Genomic DNA, 22,728 nt, shown 5'->3' with positions numbered 1-22,728 from the left:
CTTGGATGATTTTGTTTTTCAGTTGTTAAAGCTGAAGAGACAAAATCACAGGATGTGGTGGTCAGTGTCCCCACACCACAGTGTGTACTGTGCATGGTGCCTGTCACACAGGAAGAGGACTGGCTCTGCTCACCCTAAAAATAGCAGGTGCTGAGGGGCTGACCTGAGCCACATCACTTAACACCCCTCATGTCTAAGTTGTCACATTTAGTTTTCCTAAGCTCTATAATCGTAGAAGGATTTTGACTGAGTGAGCTGTTATTGGAAAGTCATAACTATCATTCAATTTATAACATTCAATGTTCCCTGACAAAGCTAATGCAAAAAATGGTTAATAATATAAAATAATTTTCAGGAGAAATATAAATTTTTCTCATCTAATATTTATTAGGCCTAGTACCACTTGCATATTTTGTAGTGTGCTACAAAAAGAAAGCAGTTATCTGGGCAGTTTACCTCTGCATTTTTAGAAGAGAAGAAAACTTGCAAAGTCTTGTTTTAGCTGAACTCATTTGCTGTGTATGAGTAAAAACCCAGTTCCTTCTTTTTCTATGGAGGGAGGGAGGGAGGGAGGGAGAGAGAGAGAGAGGAGGAGGAGGAAGAAGAAGAAGAAAAAGAAAAAGGAGGAAGTGGAGGAGGAGGAGAAGGGGAGAAGGGGAAGGGGGAGGGGAGGGGGAGGGGGCAGGAGAAGGAGAAAAGGGAAGGGAAGGGGAAGGAAGGAAAGAAAAGGGAACTTGGTAAAGTGTTACAACAAATTACAACTAACTGCATGGATTCAGACAATAGAATTTTTTATTGTTTCAGAACTATAAGCCAGACAGATAATTGAGAGAGGGAGATAGGTAGATGAAAAATCAGTTGGATAGATAAATGAATAAATAGATAAATAGAGAGGTAGTGAGACTGGTGCACAGATGCATAATCACTCAGATAGTCGGTAAATGGATACATAGGTAGACAGATTTTCAAACCTTCCAATGTGTGCTATCATCAGGTCACATTATTTTTTATTTTACTCTAGGTAAGTTTTTATTAAATCAAGAACACAGTGAACTTTCCAGCTTTATTGGGATATCATGGACATACAGCATTCTGCAAGTGTAAGGCATACAGTGGATTGAATGGATGCATTCATATATTGCAGTATACTACCACCTCAGCTTCAGCTAACAATACTGTTCAGAAGTCATGTAACTGCCACTTACTTTTTGTGGTGAGAACATTTCAGATACACTCTGTGTCCAGTATATGACATAGTCTTGTTAACTGTAATCACCAGGGTTGAGACCTCCAGGAAGAGGTAATCTCATAACTGAAAGTCAATGCTCTATGACCAGCTTCTCTCCTTTGCCCCAGTCCTCGTGATCACCACCATTCATTCCGCCCTCTGTTTGTACACGTTTGGATTTTATAGATTCCACATATGTGGAATCCACACAGAATGTGTGGTCATTCTGTATTGGTCTTCCTCTGTGTGATCTGGCTGAGTTAACAAAATGTCCTCAAGATCCATTCATGTTGTCTGAAATGGCAGTTTTTTTTCTTCATTTTTCTTGTTGACACTATTACAGATATCTCTTCATCCCACCCCACCTTTGCCCACCTCCACCAAACCCTCAACCCCCTGTCCCTGTGGCCACCACTGCACCCCTGTCTGTCTGTGGCTCATGCATATGTGTGCTTTGGCTGATCCCTGCACCTACCTTCATCCAGCCTCCTCTTCCCTCCCCTCTGCCTGCTCTCAGTCTGTGCCTTGTGTTCCCAGTTTGTTCTTCATTCCTGTGGTTGAGTAATATTCTGATATATATATATTTAGACTTTGGAAAATTGCACAAATCACATCATTATTAAAAAGGTATAGTTTTAGTTTTTCAGGTGGCACCACACTCGGCTGTCCCTTCAAATACCAAGTGAGGGCAGTTCTGGGGAAATGGCACACGTGGCATCTGATGAAGACACGAAGGATGGTGGGGATGGAGACGGTGGTAGGTATCAGCTGTATTCTTTCAGGTTCATATCTAATGCCCATTTATTGATTGATTGGTTCCAGGTTAAGTCCTGTGAACCAAGGTGAGGAAGACTCAATAATGTCAATCTGGTCACGTAATGATTAGACATGAAGAATAATTTATGAGCCCTGGCTGGTGTAGCTCAGTGGATTGAGTGTGGGCTGTGAACCAAAGGGTCACTGGTTTGATTCCCAGTCAAGACACATGCCTGGTGTTGTGGGTCAGGTCCCCAGTGGGGGTCATGTGAGAGTCAACCACACATTGATGTTTGTCTCCCTCTCTTTCACCATCCCTTCCCTTTTCTATAAATATAAATAAATAAAATATTAAAAATAATATCTTATTTCATAAAAGTGGAAGACAGCATGAAATTTTAGATGTGTGGGCTCAAACAGTCATGTGTGAAGGACCCTCATGGCACAGGGGTGAGAAAACAAGGGGGTCATTACAGAAAGTCAACAAGAATGCAAAGGAAACAGACATTTAATGGAGGAGGAGCCCTGCACAGGGAGCACTCAGACACTCCCTGCACCCAAACCTTGTTCTCTCCCCTGGACACATCAGCAGACAGTTTCCCCACCTGTGGTCCAGACTGTCCTTCCCCACCTCCTGAGTCATCAGATGGCCTCTATGGTTCCCCATACTCTCAACGGTGCCCTATCCCTTCTGTGCTCACATCTCAGTTTCATCGTGGGTCCCTCACTCACTGTTCAAAGCCTGAAACAGCAGCACCTCGAACCCAATGAGGATCAGTCCAGCCATGCCCAACTGGATCAGATTCTCCATTGTGTAGTCTTGGGGGTCCGAGGCTAGGAAATGTGGGTAAAGAGGTGACAGAAGCCAGGGCAGACCAAAGTTACCCTAGGATCCCGTATGTCCACCCAGCATGCCTGCCTCCCTCTGTCAGGACCTGACCCTCTGCACCCAGCCCCATAACTGAGGGGTCTCCCACTCTCCACTCCTGGGGTCTGACTTGTTCTGTGATGGGCTGATGGTGTCGGCTGCCCCTGCAGATCATGAAATGAGGGTGTGAGTGAGGACTTGGGGAGACACCAGCCTCCCTCCTGGGGTCTGTGCTCCCTGATGCCCCACTTCTCAGAGTGTAACTTTCACATGGTGGTGTCATGAGCCCAGACTCCACTCTTTCAGGTCCCTGTCTTCTTATTGGATCATCTCAGCCTCTTGATGTCTTTGAACCTGCACAGATTCACTATGGACCGGAGGTTACTGTGCCCCAGAGCTCAGGATTAGTAATGAATGCTCACAATAAGGAAATGGCTGAGTGGTGTATTCTGGGTTCTGTTGAGAGGCAGACCCCAGAAGGTCTTTCTCCTATAGCTGAGAGATCCACTAAGTCAACAGTTGATGAACCAGAATGCATGGATTAGAGCTTGGTGTGAGGGGCTCCTCAGTATCCTTCTCTATGGAGCCCCTTAAATTCTCCCACTTATTAGTGTTTCAGACTGAAGAGACAGACCCTTGGGCTGAGTGAGCTCAGAGAGGACAGGGTTTGTGTCCCCTCCCCTGAGACCAGGAGCTCCAGGGTTTTCCACAGCTATGGGGAGGTGTGGTGTGAGCTGTAGCACCTGTAGGTCCTCCCAAGAGCTGAGGTCACAGGGCACATAAGTAATCAGTGGAGGAGAGAATGGGCTGACCCCTTCATGGACAAAGGAAAGTGTCCCTTGGTCTCTGTGACTGACACATCAGGGTCACCTTTTCTCTTAAGGCTACTGTGGGGTTCAGTTGGACCAAGAGAGAGGGTTTGTCATGGAGCCTTCTTAGAGGGAGGGGGGTTGGGCTGAGCTGGGGTTCTGCTTTCCTCAGCTCTGTGACCCCTTCTGTCACCTAATGTCACCACAGGCCTGAGAGCAAGAGGTGACCAGGGATGGACCCTGACACTCAGAAAAGAGAAGGGACCACCAGTCCTTCAGCAGGAGCAGCTGAGCTGGGACCTGAACCAGGTCTGACTCTAGCCCTTGTTCCCTCCTCTGAGTGAGCACCTGAAATGAGGGAAAGAGCCTGAAACCCCAGGAACTATCTGCTTATTCCTCCCTGTGCACTGTCACTGTTACTGCTAAAGAGGGGAGAGTCCCCATCATAACACATACTGGCAGGCTTCCCAGTGAGGCCCCACTCCCAAGAGGACAGAGCCAGAATTGAAACAAAGTCTAAGTTCTGAGCCACGATTCTGCCCTTTAACATGCAGAGACATTGAGGCACAGAGAGGGGAAGGGCATGTCCAAGTCAGAGCCTCCACAGGTGCTTGAACTTGCACAGAACTCAGTCCCTGTCTCCCATGGACACACCCACCACCTCCCTGCACAGACTCTCACTTACAGTTTTGAAGTTGTGACTCCATGGGGTTGTGGAACTGATCCTCAGAGACTTCTGGAAATTCACAATGGAGGTGAGGTGTGGGTACTGCCTTCTCCTCACTTGATTCAGCTGATCCTGCCCCAGCCTGGGACCCACCTTGTCCCTTTGCCATGCCCACCCCTCCTATCACCTGCCAGTCTCAGAGCCCTGGGGGCCCTGTAGTTCCAGAATCTCTGCCTGACTCCCAGCCCCTGGGATACAAGCCCAACCCTGAGTGTCTGGGGGCACAGGACCCCTGATGGATGCTCAGAACTTCCCTTTGCTGCTCTGTGTTCCCTCTGAGCAGAGTTCTCAGGGACTCACCAGCTGTGGGGATGGGTCCTGTGGGTAAGGGGAGAGGGACTCAAGAGGGTCCTGGGAATGCGGACAGAAGGGAGGATGGTCTGGGACCAAACCTGGAGGCGGCTTATCACCCAGACTCTCCTCCTTTGTCTGATCTGTGGCCCCCAAGACACGGTCTCTGCCCACCTACCACCTTCCTGTCCCAGCTGAGGGGGAGGGGCAGAAAGGACTGGGAGGGTCTCTGGGGGAAGATCTATGCTGGGTGACTATCACTCAGAGCCCCTCACTCTCATCCAACTTCAGACGTCTTCTGGGGACAGGACCCAGAGCTGACTGTGCTCAGAGAGAATGGGGTCAGGGGCCCTCACCTGAGACCAGGAGCTCCAGGGGGTCACTGGGGTCAGACCATTCCTGGGGATGATTTCTAAAATATCTGTAGCATCTGAATGTCCACTTGTGGCTGAGGGTCACAGGGCCCACAGTGAACAGGGCCTGAACCTGCCCACTGGGGTGTTGCTGTGAGTCCAGGGTCCAGGAGAGCCTGTCTTCTCCTTCCTTAGTCAGAATGAACCTGTCAAATACCTTCTGTGAGCCACACTGGAGGGTCACGTTCCCTCCTGAGGTCACAACAGGGCTAGACAGGGCTGAGAGGCTGGGTTTGCTGTAGTATCCTAAGAGAGAAGGAGGCAGCATGTTAAATGGGGCTCACACCTCTCTCACATCCCTTAGGGCTGGGCTTTGAGGGGGAGACCCCCCTGACAGCATCCCCCTTGCTGAAGGTGGAGCCTGATGCTGGGACCCCTGTGTGTCCTCTCATCTGTTATCACCAGCTCCAGGGGGTCACTGCGTTCTGACCAGCCACTGTGGCTGAGGTATTTACAATAATATCTCCCTGCAGAGATGTCTTTCATGAAAAACGTGGCCTTGTCCCTGGGCTCCAGTGGTTTCTGTGTGTCCAAACGTGTATGCATTTCTTCATCATACAGAGAGTACTCCTGGGCCTCCAGGGTCCCCTGACACCCAATGGTCACAGGGGTCCCAGAGGGGATCACAGGTCCTGGCTCAGCCCAGATGGTGGGTCTGGGGAGGGGCCCTGGAAGGAATCAGAGGCTGTCTTAGAAGGACCTTCCACACTCCTCATTCCCCAGCTCACCCCCTGCCCCCCTTCTTTTATCCCCTCATATCAGGACCTCTGTGCCCCCTCCTCAGCCCAAGACATGAAGGACAAGAGACAGAAGCCAAGGAGGACTCACCTGCCTGCATGTGGGTTTTCTGGCCCAGACTCAGCCCTGGAAGAGAGTCCCTGTCAGAATTGTACCCAGACATCTGAGCTGATTCCTTATACTAGGGTCTCAACCACTTGAGCTCCCTGAGAATGGAGTTTCCCTTGAACAAGCCTGTGCAGCTTCCCTGTCCCATCTTGCCATCCCGTCCCCATGTCCACAACTGACCGAGGCAGAGAAGAGCAGGGAGGATGGACATCATGCCGTCTGCTCTGAGTGTTCCCACTCTGCAGGTGGATGAGCCCTTGGGCCCGGAGTACAGAGACACACAGGATGTGGTGAGTCAGGAGCTGCTGCCCTCCTTCCTCAACCTCACAGTTGTGTGGACCCACAGCAAGGGGTGGCTTGCTCTAAATAAGACAATCACTTATTTTTCTCAGCTTTCCACAAGTAAAATACAGTTTTCATCTTCAACTAGTCAATAAAAAATATTTTCTGATTACCCACTACCAGCCAGGTATTTGTTCCAGAACCAGAAAGACCGCTGTGATCCAGGGGACCCACTTCCTGTATTTTTAAAAATCGGGTTAGCAGAATATGGGCCACTTAAAGCTAGTATTTCAGTTAAATTGTTTGCAAAGGAGAAATAGGTGAAAATATAAGAACAATGGGGGACCATGAGGAGACTGTAGTTGGGGGAATGGGTGTTTGAAGAGGCAGAAACTAAACAGGTGAATTAGAGAACATTCTAGAAAGGAAGAAACATTCCAGAGAACACTAGAGACATAGAGACTGTCCGGAAGGGAGGCAGAGAGGTTGAGGTGGTAGCTGGTCATGTGGGTGCTGTCCATCGTGCATGGATGTTGGGTCACCTCTGTAGGACCAGGGGAGTATGTGAGGAATAGACTCTGATGGACAGATTGTGTTGTCAAAGTCCTATGTGCCCTGTGTCACAAAAGGACTGGAGACATGCAGTATTTGTTAAGAAAAAGAAAATATCAGTATTTGCTGAACTCCAACATTGTGTCTTCAACTATGTTCCATAAATATCTTTCCTGAATATATTACATGATTCTCACATACCCCTTAGCAGTCATGAACACATTTAGAGAAGGAAAATAAAAAGATGGTGGCCCAGTGGTTATTTCTCATTCTGTGACTGTCTCTGAGAGCTTGGGGGTGGTGCCAAGGTCAACATGGCTCTATAAATCCTATATGAAAACAACAGAGACAGGTTGAATGGACCAGTGTGTGTAACTGTGTATCTGTGTGAGTATATATGTGCAAACATGTATGAGTGTATGTGTGTTTATGTTGGTGTGATTGCATATGTGTGAATAGATGCACACACACATTTATGTACATGTGTGTGTATGAGTATATATGTATCTGAGTGTGTGATGGCACATGTGTGAATGTGTATATACACATGAGCATATGCATATATGTGTGCATGCATGTGAGTGTGCACATTAGTGTGTGCATGTGTGCATTTGTGTGAGAGTATACTTGTGAATATGTGTGTGAATATGTCTGTGTATATATGTTTTTGTATGTGTCATTATATGTGTGTATGTGAGAGTGTGAATGTGTGTTCACAGGTAACCACACCTATCTGGGTGAGGGAAGCAGAAGTGAGAGCTGAGGATGGAGAGTCACATGCAGATGATCATGAATAGTTTTCAGATTAGCAAAAAAAGTCAGGATTTACCCTAAAGATAATGAGGACAAGGGAAGAATTTTCAGGAAAAACAGCTTCTGAAATGTGATTTGCAAACACTGATGTAGAAGGTGAACAGAAGAAGAGAGTGAGGATTCAGAGCTCAGAGTCCAGGCAGGTGGTGGATGTGACAACTGCTGTGGGGACATGAAGGGTGACCTTCCCTCTCTGCCTCATTGACTGCAGACCCCAAAGAACCCTCATGACAGAGAGCCAGGGGGAGGTGCAGGGATGAGCCTATGCAAACACTCTGCTCCCACAGGAGAGCTCAGTGCTCCCTCCTGGCCCTGGAATGCAGGGGCTGCATCTCACACTGTTTCCACCTGACTCTGTGTCTCTGTGAGACGTGGGCTCTTTCTCTCTCCCTCTCCTTGGGGTGAATTGTTTGGGTCATTTCTTCCTCCTCAGAGCACCCTTGATCCTGCGGGTCACTCTCCTCTTCAAACTGTGGAGTCTTTTGAAGATTCAGAAAAAACTGACCATCAGGAGAGCTCTGTTTGAGGCAGAAAAAACCCCCCACACTTTAAATGTCAGTTGTTGCAATATCACATCTTGAATGGTTGAAGGACACTGGAGCAGCCTGCTTCCTCTGCTGCTCTCGCTTCTCTCAGTTGTAGCCCAGTGATACCAACCCCACCCCTATGAATGTAGTAGAATTCACTCTAGTTGAGATGTAGGGGAAAGGGAACCGTGCATTCAGATTTGGGTGGAGACATTGGAGGTTTGTGAAACTGAAAATGAGAGACACCTCGTCCAATGGAGCAGAGGGAAAGATCAGACTCAGACCACAGTGTAGGGTCACATGATCATGATAGAAACCCTCACAGTGCAGTGGGAAGATCCTGGTTTTTCTGTCACGGGTGCTGGGCCAGCTGGGGGAGTCTGTGGAACAAGGTGAGTTTCACACCTGCCTCACTCCATACCCAAAATTGATGCTAGCTGCTTGACAGACCGAAGAGTACATCAATTACTTTTTCTTTAGCAAAAATATCTTTTTTTAATTTGTGGGAAGCTTTTTTCTAAAATTGTTTTTTATTGTTATTCTATTACAGTTGTCCCAATTTTCCCCTTTTGCCCTTCTCTGCCCATCCCATGCCTCAGCTTCCACAGTCAGTTCCTATACTGGCCAGGTCTGTGGGTCATTCATGTAGGTTCTTTGTGTAGTTCCTTCCCCTATTTTTGACTATAGACCGTCTTTCTGCTGCCCTCTGGTTGCTGTCAGTCTGTTCCATATTTCCATGACTGTGATTCTATTTTGTTTATTAGTTCATTTTTCGTCGTTAGATTCCTCTTATAGGTGACATCCTATGGTATTTTTCTTTCACCAACAGGACTTACTTCACTTAATATAATATATTCTAGTTCCATACATGGATTTTGCTGTTGCAAAATGTAGGAGTTCCTTTTTTCTTTCTGTTACATAGCATTCCATTGTGTAAGTGTACCATCATTTTTTGATCCACTCATTTACTGATGGGCACTTGGGCTGTTTCCCATACTTGGCTATTGTAAATAACACTGCTATGAACATAGGGGTGCATAATTTCTTTTCAATGGATGATTCTGGATTCTTCTTTAAGTATTTTTATTGATTATGCTATTATAGCTTTCCCAATGTTCCCCCTTTATCTCCCTTCCACTCTGCCACCCCAACCCTGCAGCATTTCTCCCACTTAGTGTATGTCCATGGGTTGTACATATAAGTTCTTTGAACCCTCTGTTTCTGTATCTAAAAAAGATACCATTTTTATCTTTCCCTGTCTATTGTATGCCTACTAATTATGCTTCTTCTTCCCTGTACCTTTCCCCCACATTCCTCCCTTCTCCCTCCCCACTGAACACCCTCTGTGTGATGTCCATTTCTCTGGTTCTGTTCCTGTTCTAGCTGTTTGCTTAGTTTTTGTTTTCTTTGTTTTTCTTTTCTTTTAGGTTCATTTCTTAATAGTTATGAGTTTGTTGTCATTTTATTGTTCATATTTTCAATCTTTTTTTTCTTAGATAAGTCCCTTTAATGTTTCATATAGTAAGGGCTTGGTGATGATGAACTCCTTTAACTTGACCTTATCTGGGAAGCACTTTATCTGCCCTTTCATTCTAAAGTACAGCTTTGCTGGATAGAGCAATCTTGGATTTAGGTCCCTGCCTTTCATGACTTGGAATACTTCTTTCTAGCCCCTTCTTGCCTGCAAGATTTTTTCCAAGAAATCAGCTGATAGTGTTATGGGAGCTCCTTTGTAGGTAACTGTCTCCTTTTCTCTTGCTGCTGTTAGGATTTTCTCTTTGTTTTTAATCTTGGGTAACTTAATGATGATGTACCTTGGTGTGTTCCTCTTTGGGTTCGAATTCTTTGGGGCTCTCTGGGCTTCCTGGAAGTCTATTTGCTCCATCAGATTGGGGAAGTTTCCCTTCATTATTTGTTCAAATAAGTTTTCAATTTCCTGCTGTTGCTTTTCTTCTTCTGACACCCCTATAATTCAGATATTGGAATGTTTCAGGTTGTCCCAGAGAATCCTCAGCCTCTCTTCATTTTTTTTGATTCTTGTTTCTTCATTCTGATCCAGTTGGATGTTTATTTCTTCCTTTTGTTCCAAATTGTTGCTTTGAATCCTGATTCCTTCTTGTCACTGTTGGTTCCCTGAATATTTTGCTTTATTTCATTTTGGGTATCTTTCATTTGTTCTTTCACTTTTTGACCAAGCTCAATCAGTTCTGTGAACATTTTGATTACCAAGGCTTTAAATTCTCCATCAGATAGGTTGGCAATCCCCTCATCACTTAGTTCTAAGGTTTTGCTGTGTTCTTTCATTTGGGCCCTATTTCTTTGTCTTGGCGCACAGGTCTGGTTGTCCTGGTTGATTTTTTCTTTAATTCCTTGGTTGTAGGAAATCCATGTCATTTGATTTTCTGGAGCTTCTGGTTGTTTATTGATTTTAGATTGGTTGTTATCCTCCTTTCGGTTGTACGAGGAAGCAAAGGGTTTCTACCTATGCCTCCATCTTTGCCAGAACTCTGGTTCGGGATTCTTAGGTCTATTCCCAAGGGAGTGGCAGTGGGATGAAGGGAAGAGTGCAAAGGGGGAAATTAGGTCAACTTTAATAGAAGAACAATAAAATATTGAAACACACACATACACACACACAGAAATGTTATAAAAGAGACACAACTGGGCATGCTCTTGTTGGGGGGTGGAGCTGTCCACGACCCAGTGCTGAATTCTCTACCACTTCTAGGGATTCACATACGCATAGGACAGAATCAGGGAAGATGCAGGCGGCTCATGGTTTTGAGGAAAGCCTCCTAGATACACGTCCACATTCCTGTTCAAGGCTGGACTCAGTCTTGGTCAGCATGACCTGTGGACAGTAGATGAGCTCTCCTGACTTGGACATTCTATGATGGCTGGAGTGAATTTACTTTGCAGTAGCAGGTTTGTGCTGTTTTTACATTAGGAAAAGGGGTAAAGTCTTGGGGGACATTTTTATAGTAGAGCTTTTGATGGTTTGTTTTTCAGTTTTTAACGTGAAGCTCAAGAGGCAAAGTGACAGGATGTGGTGGGCAAGGTCCCCACACCACAGTCTGTGCTGTGCAAGGTGCCTGTCACAAAGGAAGAAGACCAGCTTCTTCTCACCCTAAAAATAGCAGGTGCTGAAGGACTGACCTGAGTCACATCTGAAGTGTCAGACATAGCTTTCCTAAACTTTACAATCATAGGAGGATTTTGACTGAGCTTACTGTTACTGGAAAGTCATAACAACTATTCAGTTTCCAACAATCAATATTCCCTGACAAAGCTAATATATAAAACAGTTAATAGTATAAAACTATTTTCAGGAGAAATATGAAATTTGTCTTCCACCTAATACTTATTGGGTCTAGTACCACTTACATATTTGGCACTTTCCTGACAAAGAGAAAGCAGTTTGCTCAATAGTTTGATTCTGCATTTTTAGAAGAAAGAAAACATGCAACGTCTTATTTTTGCTGAAATTGTTTGTTGTGTATGAGTGAAAACCCAGTTCCTCCTTTCTCTATGAAGATGGGGGAAAGAGGGAGAAAGGGAGAAAATAAGAGAAGGGGAAGAAAGGTAAAGGAAGGGAGGGGAGTATGATAAATTTGTTATCACAAATTACAACTAACTGCATGGTTTCAGATAACAGAACAATTTTTATTATTTCAGAACTGGAGTCCAGAGAGGCAATAGACAGATGGAGATATATAAATGAATAGATAGCTGGGTAGATAAATAGAGAGATAAAGAGGTAGAGAGACTGACACACAGATACATAGACACACCGATTGTAAATAAAGGGATTAATAGGTAGATAGATTCACAAACTCTCCAATATTTGCTTTCATGAGAGTTCACTACCTTTTCCTGCTCTAGGTAAGTGTTTCGTACATCAGACTGTGGGAGTGGGGGGAGGGATGGAAGGAGGGGAGCAATGGGGAATGTGGTGGGATAGCTGTAATAGAGTAACAATAATAAAAAATAAAGCAACCCCCCCTCCCTCTAAAATGGTGACAAAATTTTTCAGGTTTATTGGCATGTGACTGACATATATAACATTGTGCAAGTGTAAGGTGTACAGTGGGTTGATTTGATACATTTATATCTAGCAATGTGATACCACATCAGCTTAGGTGACAATAGTATCAGAAAGTCACATCACTGCCATTTATTTTTTGAAGTGAGAATCTTTCAGATACACTCTCATAGCCCCTTTCCAGTATATGACTGTCTTGTTAACTGTTATCACCAGGTGTACATGAGACCCTCAGGAAATGATAATCTCATAACTGAAAGTTGATGCTCTTTGAGTAACATGTGTCCTTCCCCTGCACTCCCTGTGGTCACCACCATTTCACTCTCTGTATGTATGAGTTTGGTTTTTATAGATGCCTCACATACATGAGATCGTTATTGATCTTTCTCTGTGTGATCTGGTGAAGTTAAGAAAATGCCCTCGATTCCATACATGGCCCAACTGGCAGGATTTTTTTCTTCATTTTTTAAAAGTTTGTTTGTTTATTAATAGAGAGAGGGGAAGGGAAGGAGAAAGAGAGGGATAGAAATATCAATGTGTGATTGTCTCTCATGCATCTCTTATTGGAGACCTGACCTGCAACTCAGGCCTGTGCCCTGACTGGGAATCAAATGAGTAACGCTTTGGTTTGCAGCCTGTGCTCAGTCCACTCAACCACACCAGCCAGGGCTTTTATCTTCATTTTTATTTCTAAGACTATTACAGATGTCCATTCCCCCTCCCCTCCTTTGCCCACCTCCTCCCAATCTCCACTTTCCTTCCCTCTGGCTCTCACCACACTGTTGTCTGTGTCTATGAGTCAGGAATATTTGTTCTTTGGCTAATCCCTTCACCTACCTTCATCTGGCCCCCTCTTCCTTCCCCTCTGCCTACTGTCTGTCTGGTCCATAGGTCCACACCTCTGTTTCTATTTTGTTCTTGTTTCTTATGGTAGAATAATATTCCTTTATATGTATATATGCACATGGAAAATTTCACAGATTATATCTTTACAAAATGGTAACTGTTGAAGGTGACGTTCCACTATGCTCTTCCTTCAAACACCAAGTGAGGGCAGTTCTGGGGAAATGGGACACATAGCATCTGATGCAGATGGGAAGGATGGTGGGGTTGGGGGGTGGTATCAGTTTGTATTCATCTTTCCAGGGTGATATCTAATTTTTCCCACTTATGTATTGACTGATTCCAGGTTAACTGAGGAGAGGAAGACTCAATAATGTCCATCTGATCATGTAGTGATTACAAATAAAGAACATTTTATTACATAAAACTGGAAGGGAGCACAAGGTTTTAGGTGTGTGGACACAAACAGCCATGTGGGAAGGACCCTCATGGCACAGGGGTGAGAAAACAAGGGGGGTCATTACAGACAGTCGGCACAGATAAAGAGAGAGAGAACAGACATATAACGGAGGAGGAGTCCTGCACAGGCAGCACTTACACACTTCCTGACCCAAAGCTTCTTCACTGGACACATCAGCAGACAGTTTCCCCACCTGTGGTCCAGACTGTCCTTCACCACCTCCTGGGTCATAAGATGGGCTCCATGCCCCTCCCCCCCCCACCAAATGGTGCCCTGTCTCCTCTGTGTTTTATGTCCTGGCTGCACTGTGGGTATTCCTCTCACTGTCTCAAACCTCCAGGAGCAGCACCCCGAGGACCACCAGGACCAATGCAGCCACACCCATGTGGGTGAGATTCCCCACTGTGTAGTCTTGGGGAAGTGAGGCTGAGAAATGTAGAGAAAGGGATCACAGAGGTCAGAGCAGACCAAAGTCACCCCAGGATCCTGGATGCCCACCCAAGACACCTGCCTCCCTCCCTGTGGCAGGACCTGACCCTCTGCACCCAGCCCCACAACTGAGGATTCTCCTACTCCCCACTCTTGAGGTCTGATTTGTTTTCTGAGGGACTTCCAGCATTGGCTGCCTATGGGAATCGTGAGAGTGTGAATGAGGACTTGGGATACACAGGCCTTTTTCCTGGGTTCTGTGATTTCAGATGCTTCCACCCCTCATATCACAACATTTGCACAGTCCCTTCATGTGCCCTGTCTCTACTCTGCAAGTCCCCTGTCTTTTCCTTGGATTATCTCAGCCTCTTGTGGTCTCTGAACCTACAGAGATTCACTTTGGACCAGAGTTTACTGTGCCCCATAGCTCAGGATTAGTAATAAATGCTCACAATAAGGAGATGGTTCAGTGATGTATTCTTGGTTCTGTCTGAGAGGCACACCCCAGAAGCTCATTCCCCTACAGCTGAGAGATCCACTAAGTCAACAGCTGATGAACCAGGGTCCATGGATAATGGTTTGGTGTCAGGGCCTCCTGAAAATCCTCCTCGGTGGGGCCCCTTAAATTATCCCATGTATTACTGTTTCAGACTCTGAAGAAACATAGCTCTCTGCTGAGTGAGCTCAGAGGACAGGATTCAGGCCACTTCATGTGAGACCAGGGCTCCAGGGTTCCCCACAGCTATGGGAAGGTGTGCTGTGAGTTGTAGCACCTGTAGGTCCCTCCATGGGCTGAGGTCACAGGACTCATGAAGAATTGGGGGAAGAGAGAATGGGCTGACCCCTTCATGGACAAAGGAAAGTGTCCCTTGGGCTCTGTGATTGACACATCAGGGTCATCTTGTCTTCTAAGGCCACTGTGGGGCCTGGCTGGACTGAGAGGCAGGGTCTGTTATGGTGCCTTCCTAGAGGGAGGGGGGTTGGGCTGAGCTGGGGTTCTGCCTTCCTCAGCTCTGTGAGACCCCTTCTGTCATCTAATGTCACACAAGCATGTGAGCAGGAGGAGACCAGGGATGACAGACATGAACCCAACACTCAGAGTAGAAAAGAAACCACCCAACCCAACATTGGGAAAAGCAGAGCCAGAACAAGAACCAGGTCTGACTCCAGCCCTTGTTCCTTCCTCTGAGCTGAGCACCTGAGCTGAGGGATAGACCTGGAGGCCCCAAACCCATGTCTTCCTTATCCCTCCCTGTAGTGCCACTGTCAGTGCTACAGAGGGACAGTCCCCTTAACATCATGTCCTAGGGGGCTTCCCTGTGAGGCCCCCTCCCAGGATGTCAGAACCAGAACTGAAAGGAAGTCTAAGCTCTGGGCCACGAGTCTCTCCTTTTACACTTGGAGACACTGAGGCACAGAGAGGGGAATGGTGTGTCCAAGTCAGAGCCTCCAGAGGTGCCTGAACTTGCACAGGACTCAGTCCCTGTCTCCCTGGATAGATCTACCAACTCCCAACAGTGACCCTAGTTTAATGCTATGAGGGCCTGACTCCATGGTGTGGGGTGAGGGCCCTATCCTCAGAGACTTTTGGAAATTCAGGATAGGGGTGAAGCGTGAAGGCTGTCTTCTTCCAACTTGAGCCTGGTTTCTCCCCCAGTCTGGGTTCCATCATGCCCACTCCTCCTGTCACCTGCCAACCTCACAGCTCTGGGTGCCCTGTGGTTCCAGAATCTCTGCTTGACTCCCAGCCCCTGAGACACAAGCTCATCCATGAGTGTCTGGGGGGCACAAGACACCCTGATGGGTCCTCAGAACTTTCCTGGGCTGCTCTGTGCTCCATCTCAGCAGAGTTTTCAGGGACTCACCAGCTGTGGGGATGGGCCCTGTGGGTGGGGGACTGGAGCCTACAGAGGGTCCTGGGAATGAGGACACAAGGAGTTGAGGGTCTGGGACTAAATCTGGAGTAAGTACATCACCCAGATGCTTGTGCTACACCTGCTCTGTGGCCCCAAAACACTCCCTCTGCCCACATACCACCTTCCTGACCAAGGTCAGGGGAAGGGATGGGCAGGACTGGGAGGGTCTCTGGGGGCATATCTCTGTTGGGCGATCAACACTCAGATCCCCTCACTCTCATCCAACTACAGACATTTCCTGGGGACAGGACCCTGAGCCGACTGTGCTCAGAGAGGATGGGGTCAGGGGCTCTTACTTGAGACCAGGAACTCCAGGGGGTCACTGGGGTGAGACCACATATAAGGATAATTCCAAAAATGTCCATAGCATCTGAATGTCCCTCTGTGGCTGGGGGTCATGAGGCTTACAGGGAACTGGGCCTGGAACTGCCCACTGGGGTCTCATTGTGAGTCCAGGGTCCAGGAGAGCCTGTCTTCTCCTTCCTTAGTCAGAATGAACCTGTCATATCCCAGCCATGAATCACACTGGAGGGTCACATTCCCTTCTGAGGTCATGACGAGGCTGGGCAGGGCTGAGAGGTTGGGTTTGCTGTAGGATCCTAGGAGAGAAGGAGGCAGCATGTTAAATGGGGCTCAGACCTCCCTCACATCCCCTGGGCTGGGCTGTGAGGCAGGGACCCCCTGAGAGCATCCTTCTTCCTGAGGGCAGAGCCTGAGGCTGGGACCCCCGAGTGTCCTCTCACCTGTCACCACCAGCTCCAGGGGGTCACTGCATTCTGACCAGGCAGTGGGGCTGAGGCATTTACAATAATATCTCCCTGGATAGATATGTTTGATAAAGAACATGGCCTTGTTGTCAGGCTTGATTGATTTCTGTCTGTCCAAGGGTATATCCATTTCATCTCTATATAGACAGTACTCCTGGGCCTGCTGGGTCCCCTGATACCAGATGGTCACAGAGCTCCCTGAAGGGACCACAGAACCTGGCTCAGCCCAGACAGTGGGTTTGGGGAGGGCCCCTGGAAAGAATCAGAGACTACATTAGAAAGACATTTCCCCACCCCTCATTCCTCTGCTCAGCCCATGTCACTCCTTGTTTACCCCCTCATCCCAGGACCTCTTGCTCCCTCCTGAGCCCCATGAATGAAGTAGGAGGTGGGGCAGGGATCCTGGAGAGGACTCACCTGCCTGCACGTGGGTTTTCTGGCTTAGACTCAGCCCTGGAAGAGAGTACCTGTCAGATTTGCACCCAAATGTCTGAGCTGATCCCTTTACCTCAGGGCCCTCAACCACTCAAGCTAAGGGTCCCCATGAACAAGCCTATACAGTTGCCCCATCCCCTCCTACTGCCCTGTCACCTTCTTCCCACAACTGACCGAGGCAGAGGAGAGCAGGGAGGATGGACATTGGGCTGTCTGCTCTGAGTGCTCCTGCTCTGCAGGTGGAGGAGACCCTGGGACTGCAGGACAGAGACACACAGGTAGTGGTGAGTCAGGGGTGGCTTCCACCCTTTGGGTTCCCACCCCTGTGGACCCACAGCAAGGGGACAGCCCCATCCTGGGCCTGGTACTGGGTTTTTCCATGATGAGGGCTCAGGAAGACTCCTTGCCCTCTGGAGATGCTCAGTCCAGATCTGGGGTCTCTTCTCACTCCCAGGACCCTCTGCCTGGTCTGTGTTTGAGCTGAGAGGGCAGGACCCAGGCTCTGGCTCTCCATCCATCCTTAACAGGCTGACTGTGAAAGGAACTCACTACTAATTTTTTTCAGCGCATTACAAATGGCATTTACTTTTGGTCTCTGATTGGTCCTCAGACAAGTATTCACCCCATCACCTACGACCTACTGAGTATTTGTGCCAGAAATACATCCATGATCCAGGAGACTAATTATCTGTATCCTGAGAAATCTTATCAGAAAATAGCATTCTTCTGTGAATGTTACAATGAACTTGCTTACAAAAGAGAAATGAGAAGAAATATGAAATCTGAGACCATGACTAAACTGTGGTTGAGGGAACCGCTGTTTTTTCTTATAGATTTTATAGAGCAGAAGGGAGAGACAGACAGACAGACATTAATGATGAGAGAGAAACATTGATCAGCTGTCTCTTGTACATGCCCTGACCAGGGATCTAATTCACAATCTTTTGGTGTATGGGATGCCACCCCAAGCAAGTAAGCTGCCAGGGCCAGGGCTGAGGGAAGGGCTGTTGAATGAGGTGGAACCTTAGGAGGTGGGAGTGAGAATATTCTTGAGAGGAAAGAATATCATAAGGAAATCTAGAGACAAAGGCTGTCTAAGAGCAGTAAGGGAGAATGAGTTGGTGGCTGTTTCTGGGCTGGCTCCCCACCACCTAAGGATGATGGATTAAGTATGCGAGGCAAAGGAATATACAGGGATGAGCTGTTAGAGTCACACTGAGTTATGAATCTCATAGGTGCTGTGTGTCACAGAGGAGCTATAGCAGTGCAATGCGTGTAAGTAATGTGTAATGTGAACAGTAATTGAACTCCAGTCCTGTGTGTCCAACAATATTAGATGAAAGGCTTCCATGGATTCACCACACAATCCATGCATATTTTTAGCTGTCACAAAATATGTAGAGAAGAGAAATGAAGAGAAGAAATCTCAGTGTTGCTTCTAAACCTGTGCTTTTAGCTGGGGGCTGGGGAAGGAATTTGCTAGTTCTACAGAACTCTAAGCAAGCAAAGATGGAGAACAGATGATCCATAGGAGGTGTTGTGAGTGTGTCTCTGTGTGTAAGTGTATATGTGTGTGAGTATACTTGTGTGAATGTGTGTATGTGTGTGTGTGGCTGTGTGTTCACAGAGTAACTGCACCTGTGTGCTTGAGGGAAGCAGCAGTGAGAACTGAGGGTGGAGGGTCACACATGGATGATGATGAACAGCTGTGAGTTCAGAAGAAAGAGTCTAAATTTACCATAAAACGGTGAGGACTGTGGATGGATTTTGAGCAGAAATGGACAGATTCTGAAAAGGAGGTGGAGAGGCTGATAAGGAGGGTGAACTGCAGAAGAGAGTGAGGACTTAGAGCTCAGAATCCAGGCAGGTGGTGGATGTGACCACTTCCATGGGGATGTGAAGGATGACATTCCCTCTCCACCTAATTGACTGCAGACCCCAAGGAGCCCTCATGACAGAGAGCCAGGGGGAGGGACAGGGATGAGCCTGGGGTCTGTGCAAACACTGCTCCTGCAGGAGAGCTCAGTGCTCCCTCCTGGACCTGGAATGCAGGGGCCGCATCTCACACTGTTTCCACCTGACTCTGTGTCTCTGTGAGATGTGGGCTCTTTCTCTCTCCCTCTCCTTGGGGTGAGTCATTTGGGTTATTTCTGCTTGTTCAGAGCACCTTTGGTGCTGGGGTTCACTCTCCTCTTCAACCTCTGGAGAGTCTTAAGTATTCAGACAAGATGATATTCATGAGAGTTTTTATTAGAAGGCAGTAAACACACACACACACACACACACACACACACACACACTTTAAATATCAGGTGCTGCAATACCACATTCTGAATGGCTGAAGGACCCTGGAGCAGCCTGCTTCCTCCTTTGCTCTCACTTCCCTCACCAGTAGGCCAGTGATACCAACCCCACCCCCACAAGTGAGGTCAGAATTCACTGTATTTGAGATATGGGGGGAAGGAAACCAGACATTCAAATTTACATGGAGACACTGGAGGCCTGAGAAACAAAAAGCAGACATACCTCTTCCAGTGAAGGAAGGATTGGACTCAGACTATAGTGCAGGGTCACATGGTCATGACAGAGACCCTAGCAGTAGAGTGGGCAGATTGTAGATGTCTGACCACACGATGCTGGGACAGCTGGGGGAGTCTGGGGAACACGACTGACTTCATACCTGCCTCACTCCATTAACCTTTCTTCTTTACCTCATATTCTTCCATGTTGAGCTGCACTTATATCTAAAAGGTATATATTGCTCATTAACTACTCTGGAAAACTTACTGAAGCTAATGCCTTCCAGTCTGTTTGCAGCCTGCCAGACACCTGCCCAGGGGCCAGATATCCAGGAAGTAAGAGGAATGAAGACACAGTTTTGTGAGGGGCATCCCACCTGTCCAGGCCCAGCCTGTTCTCTAAAGGAATAAAGCTGCAGGGGGGTTCCTGCACTGGAGCCAGGTGGAGGTGGAACCAGGGCACCCCAGTAATATTTTTACCACAGTGTCACTGTGTTTTCAAGGCATTGTATGGGGTCTATTTATGGTCTCCCACCCACTGCAGCCCAGGATGCCAGGATCTGGGTCAGAGAAGGGGGTGACAGTGTCTCACAGCAATGTCCATTTTCCAGGCTTGGTGTCCTAAAGCATCAGCTCAGGGCTTCCCTACCCACATGGCCCCCTGGTCAGAGAGCCATGCTCTCCCATGAGTGTCTGCCTGGTTGTGCTTGGACTCACACCCTGATTCCCCACACACCCATGTTTACAAACACAGACAGAAACCCAGATGGACTCACCTCCACCCCCAAGCCTGTACCCATGTCCAGGAAACAGCAAGTTTGCCTTTTTCCGTGGTATGAACGTTAGAATAACAACAGCGGGGTTTGCGGATAGTTGTGTCTGTGGGCCTTCCTGTGTGAGCGTGCAGAGAGCAAACCATGGTGACCTTATAAGGGACACTGCCATTTTTGAAAATGTCACTCATCATTGACAAGGTGCTGGAGTGCACACTGTCAGAGACAGTAAGTTTCCATAATGGCCTGTGATGATGAAATTACTCAAGTCCCAGAATCGTGTGCACTTTCCTCAAGTTTCATACAATACACGGCCAGGCAGGGCCTGCCACCCAAGCTGGAATGTGTTTCCAGGTCACGGGGTGCTTGGTCCTAAGATCAGGGCTCTGGTCAGCCCCCAAACACAAGCCGTGTTGTTCCTGGACAGGATGCACTTGGTGGGTTTGTTCAAATGCTCTTTTACAACACAGGAAGGGGAAAGAAAAGATGTTAAGTTTACCCACACCTTCCAAAAACAGTTACAGGTCTCAAATGCCTTTTCTAGAAAATAGGCAAATAAACCAACAAAAAAGGGAAATGGGGTCAAAGGAAAGTAGTGTCATGGCTTAGAAGAGATGGGTGGAAGGGTTAGCAAGACTCTGTTTCTGGGCAGCTGGTAATAAATTTGCCCCGGTCAGCGTGTCCAGTCCCCATGGACCATTTTAAAGGGTTTTTGTTCTACAGACTTTTGGGACATCTGGTAACCATGCTTTGGACTGTAACACTCTGGAGGCACCATGGCCATGATGACCTTTGTTCTACTCAGGGTTCCACAGGCCCCCCAGTGGACCCACCACAAGGGTTCACAGCCAGAGCTGTGCCAGGATCACAGCACCCGGGAGAGTTGTCCTGCTCCTGCTTCATGCCTCTTGTGGTCCAGCATGATGGAGCATGGAGAGCCAGCAATTAGAAGTCAGCTTGCTGGGCATGTGAGTGTGGTGGCACAGAGCCTCTGGGGACAAGAGTGACTGAGACCATGAGATAGTGACCCTGGAGTGAAAGTGACATCTACACAGAAATGCTCAAGAAATCTAGGAATGTGTCTTTTGGAGGAATAGCATGTTCTAACTGCAAGAACTGAGTAGTACCTTTATTGTATGTGGTAGTTTGTGGGTTATTTCTGTAAATGCTGATTCAATTAAGAAGTAAAGGAATGAAGGGTAAGAAGGGGAGGTCTACAGAAGCCAATGTTCTCAGGTGCATTGTGTGCTAAGAACAGATGTTTGGTTTTTCTCCATCAGACAGTGGTTACCAAAAAAATGTGAAAGCAGCAGGTGGTAGTCTCAAATTTTGGATAAAACTGTATATGACAGAAATTTTCATGAATTTAAGATGTGATAAGATATTCCAAGAGCCCTAGCTGGTGTGCATTGAGTGCTGGCTGTGAACCAAAGGGTTGCTAGCTCGATTCCCAGTCAGGGCACATGCCTGGGTTGTGGGCCAGGTCCTCAGTAGGGGGCACTCGAGAGGCAACCACACATTGATGTTTCTCGCCTTCTCTTTCTCCCTCCCTTCCCCTCTGTCTAAAAATAAATGAATAAAATCTTTAAAAAAGGCATTCAGGATATTCACATTGGATATTCACCTTGTTGCTCACATTTCACTAGAGATGGTCATCTCATAACAGATGTTAAGTATGACCATTTCCTGGAGGTCTGTTGAATTAGACTGAGACCCTCAAGAATGTGGACTCTTTCTGGGCATCATCCATCTACAACAGCTATCACCCACTGCAAAGATGACAACTCGTGTAGTTGCACTGTGGGACGTGGCATTCCACAGCAATGTGGATGTGCAGCTGCTGAGAACTTGGGTTCAGGCTAGTGTCACTGGGTAACTAAGGTTAGAAATTTATTTAATCTAGGTATTTATCCAAAGAAAACAAAAACACTAACTTGAAAGGACATGTGCAGCATTATTTACTAGAGATGATATATGGAAGCAACCTATGTGCTCATCAATAGATGAATGGGTAAAGAAGAGGTGGTACATATACACGGTGGACTATTACTCAGCCATGAAAAAGAATAAATTCCAGCCATTTGGGATGACACGAATGGATCTATAGGGTAATGTGCTGAGTGAAATAAGTCAGCAAAAGGAAAACCAAACCAAACAAATAAAATGACAAAAAACATATCCATAGAAATAGAAACCAAAGGGATGGATATCAAAAGAGAGTGTTAAGGTAGATGTTAATGGGAAGGGGAATAGAGTCAATAATGTTGACACAAGTCTTCACAGTGAAAGGATTACGAGAATTGGTGACATTATCACATGGCAGTACACAAAAACGTCAAATCACTATATTGTACACCTGAAACTAGATCACCAATATAAATTGTATATCACATGTACTTAAATAAAAATAAATTTAAAAATACAAAAAAATA

General features: G+C 46.9%; 1 pseudogene; it reads right to left on the bottom strand.

Annotated features, from left to right (window-relative positions):
* Window positions 1–4,898: 4,898 nt before the first annotated feature.
* LOC118496650 lies at window positions 4,899–17,209 on the bottom strand (annotated as a pseudogene).
* Window positions 17,210–22,728: the final 5,519 nt, after the last annotated feature.

This window comes from Phyllostomus discolor, chromosome 12, assembly GCF_004126475.2.
Source record: "Phyllostomus discolor isolate MPI-MPIP mPhyDis1 chromosome 12, mPhyDis1.pri.v3, whole genome shotgun sequence".
Taxonomy (NCBI): Eukaryota; Metazoa; Chordata; class Mammalia; order Chiroptera; family Phyllostomidae; genus Phyllostomus; species Phyllostomus discolor.
Note: the sequence above shows the minus strand (reverse complement) of the source record. Positions and strands in the feature narration are given on the sequence as shown.